Genomic DNA, 8,965 nt, shown 5'->3' with positions numbered 1-8,965 from the left:
GTACTCTGTATGCCATGGGCTCTCCAACCCTTTTCCTGCAGCTACCCAGTACTCTGTATGCCATGGGCTCTCCAACCCTTTTCCTGCAGCTACCCAGTACTCTGTATGCCATGGGCTCTCCAACCCTTTTCCTGCAGCTACCCAGTACTCTGTATGCCATGGGCTCTCCAACCCTTTTCCTGCAGCTACCCAGTACTCTGTATGCCATGGGCTCTCCAACCCTTTTCCTGCAGCTACCCAGTACTCTGTATGCCATGGGCTCTCCAACCCTTTTCCTGCAGCTACCCAGTACTCTGTATGCCATGGGCTCTCCAACCCTTTTCCTGCAGATACCCAGTACTCTGTATGCCATGGGCTCTCCAACCCTTTTCCTGCAGCTACCAAGTGTTTCATTTGCAAAACCAGGAGAGATCTGTTCGAGAACATCAATGTTTTCACAACTAAACATATTTCATTAAACTGTTGACAGCCCCTCTCTCTGCGGGCTTGAAAGGAATGAAGGAGAGAGGGGAGGAGATGGAAACGCATGGTGGTGAGATATTCTGTAGCTAAAGAAATGAAGGAGAGAGGGGAGGAGACGGAAACGCATTGTGGTGTAGCTAAAGGTGATGTGTTATTACTAGGCTATTCAACATAATGTACAAATTCACTATAATTGTAAACTACTCTGTACGCCACCCAGCACAGTCAGTGAACCAACACCATCGCCTAGGCCTATATGTTCTCTCCCAGACTCATGGATAGAACGTTTGGAGCATAGCATAAGGTAACCAGTCCATCCAGTATGCATAATAATACAGTCCACAGTCAAAGGTAATTACTAGAATTGGTTTCATTTTGGAGTACAGACTAGACCAATTATGTACCAAAGACATTTTAAATCAGTTTTTTTGTCATGGTTTTCTGCCATACGTAATATGCGGTAGGCTACGTATTGTTTAAAGGCACAATCAATATTTTCATTTGTGGGTTGTTTCGGACTTGGTCTCAAATATAGGCCTATGTGTATGCATAAAGTCTAGTATGAGTATGGGTGTTTGGAATTAATCATCACCTTAGAAAGCACTGTCCATTTTGTTGTGTTAGGGTTTGAAACAGCATCCTGTTGTTGAATTTATTTCTTCAAAATGATCAATCACAGTGAGGTGAGTTTTAAAATCAGACTGTTTTGATAGGGTTTGATGTGATTTTCAACAGCATTTGCATTGATGTCAGAATGGTTAGACGGACAATAGAGCCATGAGTACCAGGCCATTAGCAACCTGATGATCATTAGCGAGTTTGTTACTACCAGCGCGTGTCTAATGTACATACTAAGTGGAGATTACCGTGCACATGGAATTTTACTGCAGTCATGACACATGACTGCCGGTGTGGCGGTAATATGGTCACCGCAACTACCCTAGGCATAGTACTGGATGGAGGCCAGCTAGTGGTGTCTATTTAACAGCCTGATGGCCTGGAGATAGAAGCTGTTTTTCAGTCTCTCAGTCCCAGGTTTAATGCACCTGTAATGTCTCTGTCTTCTAGATATTAGCGGATGAACAGGCCGTGGCTCAAGTGGCTGAGGTCCTTGATGATTTGCATGGCTTTCCTATGACACTGGGTGCTTTAGATGTTCTTGGGGGCAGGCAGTGTGCCCCCGGTAACATGTTGGGCTGAACGCACAATCCTCTGGAGAGCCCTGCGGTTGCTGTCGACATCTTGAAGCAACACCCACATTCCAACTTAAGTTTCAGAACCACTTCTCTGCTCTCGCCCACAATATCCCAGCCAATCCAGAAGAGATCTGGACTGCCTTTAAGAACAACATCACTGAAAATACACAAAGAAGAAGGACTTCATCTCAGAGGCAACCTTTAATATAATTGGGGCCAGAAGAGTGGCCAGACTCAAAGGACTCAGGAGCGAGTTATGAAGGTTGAACTCCACAAGGACAAACAGAAGTGGCATGACACCATTGCTGATAAAGCCAAGGCTACTTCTAAGGTAGGAACCATGGAGCCTTTTACAAAACCCTCTGGACTCTCACTGTGAAGAATACACCGGTCTGAGTTAGAGACCTCAGAACAGCAACTTGAGTGCTGGAGTAAACACTTCTCCAAACTTCTTAACCTCCGTCCTCTACCTCCCTCTCTAATCCCAGATGAGCTGGCGTCCTCCTCAGTGGAAGACTCTACCATCATGTCAGAGCCTCCCTCGGAGGCAGAGGTTGACGAGGCCATAGGGAAACTGAAGCTAGGCCGAACAACAGGTTCTGACTATACCCCCCCAGAGCTTCTGGGGGGGTATAGGAAAAGCACTCACCCAAGTCAGGAAAAGCACTCACCCACATACTCCTGAAATGCATACGCCCCCTACTTCTGCAAAAACAGAGCTGTGAACAAAGCGGATTCACCCCTAGTCTTTCCACTACCGACCAGATCTTCTCCCACAAACTTCTTGCAGAAAAGAGAGTTCAGGAAGCCACTATACGTTGTCTAAGTTGACCTAAAGCAGGCTTTTGGCAGGATGCACAGGGAAGCCCTCTGGAAGTTTCAGGGAAGCTGACCGGTCTGCTTTCCTTGCTGTACAGGAACACCATCTCTTGAGTTCAGGTCAGCGGGCGAACCTCCCCCACCTTTAATAACAGTGGAGTTAGACAGCGCTGTGTTCTGGCACCTACCACCTTTAACACAACCATCAACTTTGTAATGGGAAGGACTGTTACCCGAAGCATGTGTGGTACCAGTTATAGCAGTCTCAGCTTCACTGACCTGGAATATGCGGACGATGTGGCAATCCTTGCCGAGCTCTTGGACATCATACACCTTGCTGTTGAATGAGGAGACCCAGCCACTTGGCCTCTGTCACACCCGGATCTGTTTCACCTGTCTTTGTGATTGTCTCCACCCCCCATCCAGGTGTCACCCATCTTCCCCATTATCCCCTCTGTATTTATACCTGTGTTCTCCGTTTGTCTGTTGCCAGTTCGTCTTGTTTGTTCGAGTCAACCAGCGTTTTGTGCCTGAGCTCCTGCTTTTTCCAGTCTCTCTTTTCTCACCCTCCTGGTTTTGACCCTTGCCTGTCCTGACTCCGAGCCCGCCTGCCTGACCACTCTGCCTGCCCCTGACCCTGAGCCTGCCTGCCGACCTGTACCTTTGCCCCCCTCTAGATTGGAATCTCACCCTGGACCTTACATGTCATCTGGACGCCTTTGACTCCCCGATACGGACCAACCTCCTGTCTCCTCCCTGGTCAGAGCCTCCTGACTCCAACTGTTTGGTCACCTGGTCAGATCAAACCCACCTTTGGAGCCTGCCCTTATCCTCAAGGAGCCATCCCCCAACTGGACATGCACAGGAGGAAGACTGAGAGCCAAATGGTCCAACCAGTTGGAGGACGACCTACACAACCTAGGACTCAACACCGTGGAGATCTATTTGTTGAGGCGCTATGCTACAAGGAGCGAGCGAAGGTGCGTGAGAGTGATTTAGTACTTCCTCAAGATGCTGTGGAAAAGATTACAAATTATCTATTGAAACGTTTGGTATTTGTATCTGTTTTAGTACACAAAACATGTGCAGTATATTGGAAAATGGCTTAGAGTTCAGTTAAGGACATAAACCAAATGGATTATGACATTAGTCCTCAGTACAATTACCATTTGTCTGGGACAATGGAGAGGAAATATGTCAGTATCTCTGATGTTTGGATATCTCATCACCACCACTGGCCCAAAGTAGTGGCAACAGCACATTACCTTTTGACCTTTATTATAAATGCCATTCAATCCTAGTCATTTGTGCAGCTACGTCCTTCCCTCCTTCCCTACCTCTTGAACATAATATTTTGTTCCACACTGGGTATTTTTGTTCTGTCCAAAGAAACTTGTGATTGTCTCCTTTCTATCACATTGTGAACATTTCGAGAATCCCTTTTTACTGAACAAAGGGGGAAATTAATGTTGAGGGTCTGGATGGTATCCAGGAACAAGCAGGATCAACATCCTCAGTCTTCTTTCATGTTGCTTTGCAAAAACCTGTCCAGTCCCTACTGTTGGTAAGCACACATACCTCCACTTCCTGTTCAATTTCCTCAGTGGCCTGTCTCCTTTTCTACACGAGCTGCATATGCTACTTTTCATTCTGCTTCATTCTGCTTTATCCAGCTAAACGCCCAAGCTCCCACTGCGCAGGTTTGTACACTAATGAGAAAAGCAGTACCCTCTAAGCATGCTAGACTCATTACCAGTAACCGTGACACTGCCCCCGATAAATCTACTACAACTCACAATATCTCTCTATGATCTCAAATGTCTCTTGAGAGGTATTCATCAGGCTAAGACAGTAGCCTTTCATTTTTAACTTTTCAATCTACCTATTCAGAGAGAAGAAAAAGTAGAGACTGCATCCCTCGTGTGTGTTTCAGATGCCCAGTAAGAGACGGGAGCCTAAGATTTTGAGGCAAAGTAATGAAACTTTAAGTATTTTTAACTTTAAAACAACCATTTGTCAGACAATGTTACTGTATATGTTTCGACATACGGAATAGTTTCCTAAGTAATCACACACCACACAGTCCTCCCTGCATCAAAAATCTTTGACATAATCGGTGTCTCATGTACATAGCCTTATATTGCGAAAATAGCTCACCAATGAAAACAGGCTATATTTTGACATTGGTGGATGTGTTCTTCAACTTGTTTGTTGAATAAGTCCACAGCTGTTAAAGGGGGTGCTATGTTATACCCAGCGTGTTGTAATGGCCTCTGAAAGTAATTTGTAGCCTACATTTCACACTAATCTACTGGATCTAGTAACTAACAAACATGTTCTGTAAAATATTCAAAGCGTAATATGAAAACAAATATGTCAAGGGTTTGCATTCTGGTTGGCCCATATTGGTGTAATTTCTTGTGAATTGTATCTTGTGATCAAATCAAATCAAACTTTATTTGTCACATGCATTGAATACACCAAGTATAGACCTTACCGTGAAATTCTTACTTACAAGCCCTTAATCAACAGTGCTGTTCAAGAAGAGTTAAGAAAATATTTACCAAATAAACTCAAGTAAAAAAACAATACAATTAACACAATAACATAACAATAACGAGGCTATATACAGGGGGTACCGGTACCGAGTCAGCGTGCGGGGGTACAGGTTAGTTGAGGTCATTTGTACATATAGGTAGGGCTGAAATGACTATGCATAGATAATAAACAGTGAGTTGCAGCAGTGTACAAACAAATGGAAGGGGAGGGTTGTCAATGTATATAGTCCGGTGTCCATTTGATTAATTGTTCAGCAGATATAGGCTTCTGTGGTGATGGATACTGGGGCAAACTGAGGACTGTAGTCATTATGGTCAGGTAAGCTTTAGCTATTGCTACGAGTGCAAATCCAGATCTAGCTTAAACACCAGATTTAACTGGTTCTGATCATCAATCACAACATACCCACTCGGCACAGATGTCAACTCAACATGTTTCTCACATTGGTTCAACATAATTGAATTGAAATGACATGGAAACAACGTTGATTCAACTAGTGTATGCCAAGTGGGTAATGATAATCAGAAGCCATTTTTTTCCTAAAGTAGATTTGAATCAGTTACCAGTGAGTAACAGTTTCCACTTGGCAGTCTGTTCTGCTCTGTCCTCCTACTGTCTACACTACAGCCATCCAACTTATCACTTGCTTTGGGAATACACATAATATGTTATTATGATTTGGGGGGTCTTGTTTCTTTTCAATTGCACAAGAAGCCAGGTGGTGTATGTACAGGTGGATCTTGAACCAAATGGCTACATTCATTTTGTTACGCAAGAGAGAGGTTGACTTTGGGCCTTACCCAGTGACTGTCTGAGCCATTCATCACACATTACCTCTGGTTATTTCTCTCTGTTCCCTCTGCAAGAGCAAATGTAACTGCGTACAGACCTTTCCCGATGAAATTACTGCTATGGCAAATATGTACAGTATTGCTAAAATAATCTTGCGCAAGTGATTCAATCGCAAGCATATTAGGTATCTGAAAAATAATGTAGGACTCGCCATTCTTAGAATACACCTGGCTTGATTTTCGAGATTTGGATCTTGTCATGGTAAACCAGGACCCAACTGGCCAAATAGAGACTAACCGGCATTGCCAACGCACCGACCAGGCTGCATTGTTAGTGGATGCTGATGTGGAGGAAAATACACAGAACATTATTTAGCGAGATGTGGAAATAATTAGTGTGCCAGTACAATTAGCTATTACATTTCTATGCCTGCTACGTAGTGTCTTTATTATGACCTTTCAGAGAATAAAAAGCTGTCAAAAATTTTAGCCTCACCAGTTTTATGATAACAGTTCCAGTCCCATCCATCTAAATCCAAGTGTCTTGTTTCATAGGCAGTGGCTTGAACTGGCTTATAATACTTCAAATGAACTTGGACACCTTTCATATTGCAGAAACCACTGTACTGTAGTTACCTGCCCCTGCACTTTACCATAATCTGTTCTGAGACCCTGTTTTTCTGCTCAGTGCTTCCTTCTCTGTGTCTCTCCCTGCCTCAGGCTCCAGTTGTTTGGGACAAGGAAGCTCATGAACCATGTGCCTAATGTGCTGCTCACAGACTTCAAAAGCAAAAATGTCTGGGACACAGCTTTTTGCAATCAGTGGTTTATGTGCCTTGAAATAAAGGCACGTACAAATATGAATTGACTCTCTTTGTGTGTGTGCGTGTGTGTGTGTGTGTGTGTGTGTGTGTGTGTGTGTGTGTGTGTGTGTGTGTGTGTGTGTGTGTGTGCGTGTGCGTGTGCGTGTGTGTGTGTGTGTGTGTGTGTGTGTGTGTGTGTGTGTGTGTGTGTGTGTGTGTGTGTGTGTGTGTGTGTGTGTGTGTGTGTGTGTGTGTGTGTGTGTGTGTGTGTGTGTGTGTGTGTGTGTGTGTGTGTGTGTGTGTGTGTGTGTGTGTGTGTGTGTGTGTGTGTGTGAATGAAAAGATCAAAAAGTATGAGTTTAAGGACCAATTCAGTCATTTGAAAATGGTCAAAAGAAACTAAAATATCTTCTTAGCAAAGAGAAATTTCTCAAGCAAGAATTTAGCTAGGAGTGGTCTGAGTGGGGATGGGAATACTGAAAGCAAGCTGTGATTGGCAGAGAGGTTTGGTCTGTAATTATTATTGGTCTCTAATTTCATTTACCAACTGGTGATGTCACCAAGCAGGCCAAAGCATCCCACCAAAACAGGCTGAAATTTCAGGCGCTCTTTTTTGAAAGCTCTTACACTAAAAGGGTATTATTATCATTTTCACAATTTCACAGTATTATTCCAACCTCATATTGTGGAAATATATATATATAAATATATAAAACACAGAAAAATCACGTTTGTTACTGCACTGGGCCTTAAAGTTGAATTAAGTGATGTTTTATGGCTGATATTATGGTAAGAACTCCCCAAGAATGCTTTTAGCTTTCAGTGATTGGTAATCTGGTTAAACGTTTCAACAATAATTTAACTTTTCTTATTATGTCAGTTCATTAAACAATTTACCAATATTAACACATAGTTCAGATACATTTCTGTTTACCTTGTGTTTTTGTGTCCTTTTCCATGGGAGGAAACCCTGGGGTCATATGCTCCCATGCTCTGGCACCCCACATTTCAGCACAGACATCCTGCTATGGCTTCAGTTATGGTGGACACTTCCAGGGCACTTCCCTTATAGATTGGGCATGGTGCTGTGTGTTTAATATAACCACAGTTCGACGGCCTCTGTCCAGCATTGAAAGAAAATGGATTGGGTAGGAATCTAATTGTAACCGCAAAGAAAGCTGGGACACCTTTTGAAATCTTCTACTCTTTTTTTAAAAGATCTGCTACTCTTGCCATTTAAAATTGGAAGTATCCGATTGTTTTCCTTTACTTCTGCTTATATACACAGTTGGGAGCAGGTAGACAGCTCAGGAAACAAGACTGAGCATGATATCTGCACTCACTGTGGAGCTGCACGTTAAAGAACAACTGGGGATGCAATTCACATGTAGCACACATAGTGACTTTAGTTTCCACTGAATCATATGAGATCTCCCACATGTTTTCACACACACACATGTGGAATGGCTGGGTTTACCCTTACTCTCCATGCTCCATTTGAGTCTGATCTGTTTGAAGGGATGAAATATGATGTTCTGTTTCACCAATAATCCTGGCCGCTGCCAGCTAGCAACAGGTGGGAAATTTCTATGCAGTGATTTTGCCAGAACTGCTTGTCAAAGTTGGTTAGCTGCAGCAGCGATTTTAGCAGGTAAATCTTGGTGGGGCAAAGCCCAACATTTTTGGGGGGAAGCATGCCAGCATAGCCACTACACAACACAACACTAAACAATACATTAATTGTACTAAACCGGTGACAAATGGTTCCCATAAACTGTTAGGGCCTACATAAAGCTGTCCCAACAGCAGAGTCCAAACAGCACTCCCAACACCTTACTACTGCTACACCTGGCTATCAGCGGAGCCTTGTCTGGCAGTGAAACAGTTCATTCAACCTCATTTACTGCCTTTTAAAAAAACATAGCTGATATGGCTAACTTGCTTAAACATGTGGGTTCTACTGACAATTGAGATGTACAAACTATGGCATAAAGGGACGACAAGCGGATAAGAGACAATCCGTAATTTCGATTAAGACATTAATGAGCGAGCTCGGACGGATGTAGTCAATATAACGATTTGTTCAGCACTGTACAGCGGCAGAATTCAGGACATGGGCCAGAACATCTTACAGTATTCTCCCTGTGCATCAAGTCAGAACTGTAGGATTATTTAAAGGGGACATATAAGCAGACAATGAAAGCGCTTTCAATATTCAATGATTACATTTCTCTAAAACAGGTTATAGGCTACATGTGCACCACCAAGTCAGAACAGTAGGTGAAATGAAGACAGGAAAATAGATCAAATTATTAGGGTTAGGCACATGGGCTTC

This window comes from Oncorhynchus keta, chromosome 19 (genome assembly GCF_023373465.1).
Source record: "Oncorhynchus keta strain PuntledgeMale-10-30-2019 chromosome 19, Oket_V2, whole genome shotgun sequence".
NCBI classification, from domain to species: domain Eukaryota; kingdom Metazoa; phylum Chordata; class Actinopteri; order Salmoniformes; family Salmonidae; genus Oncorhynchus; species Oncorhynchus keta.
This window is presented reverse-complemented; position numbering follows the sequence as displayed.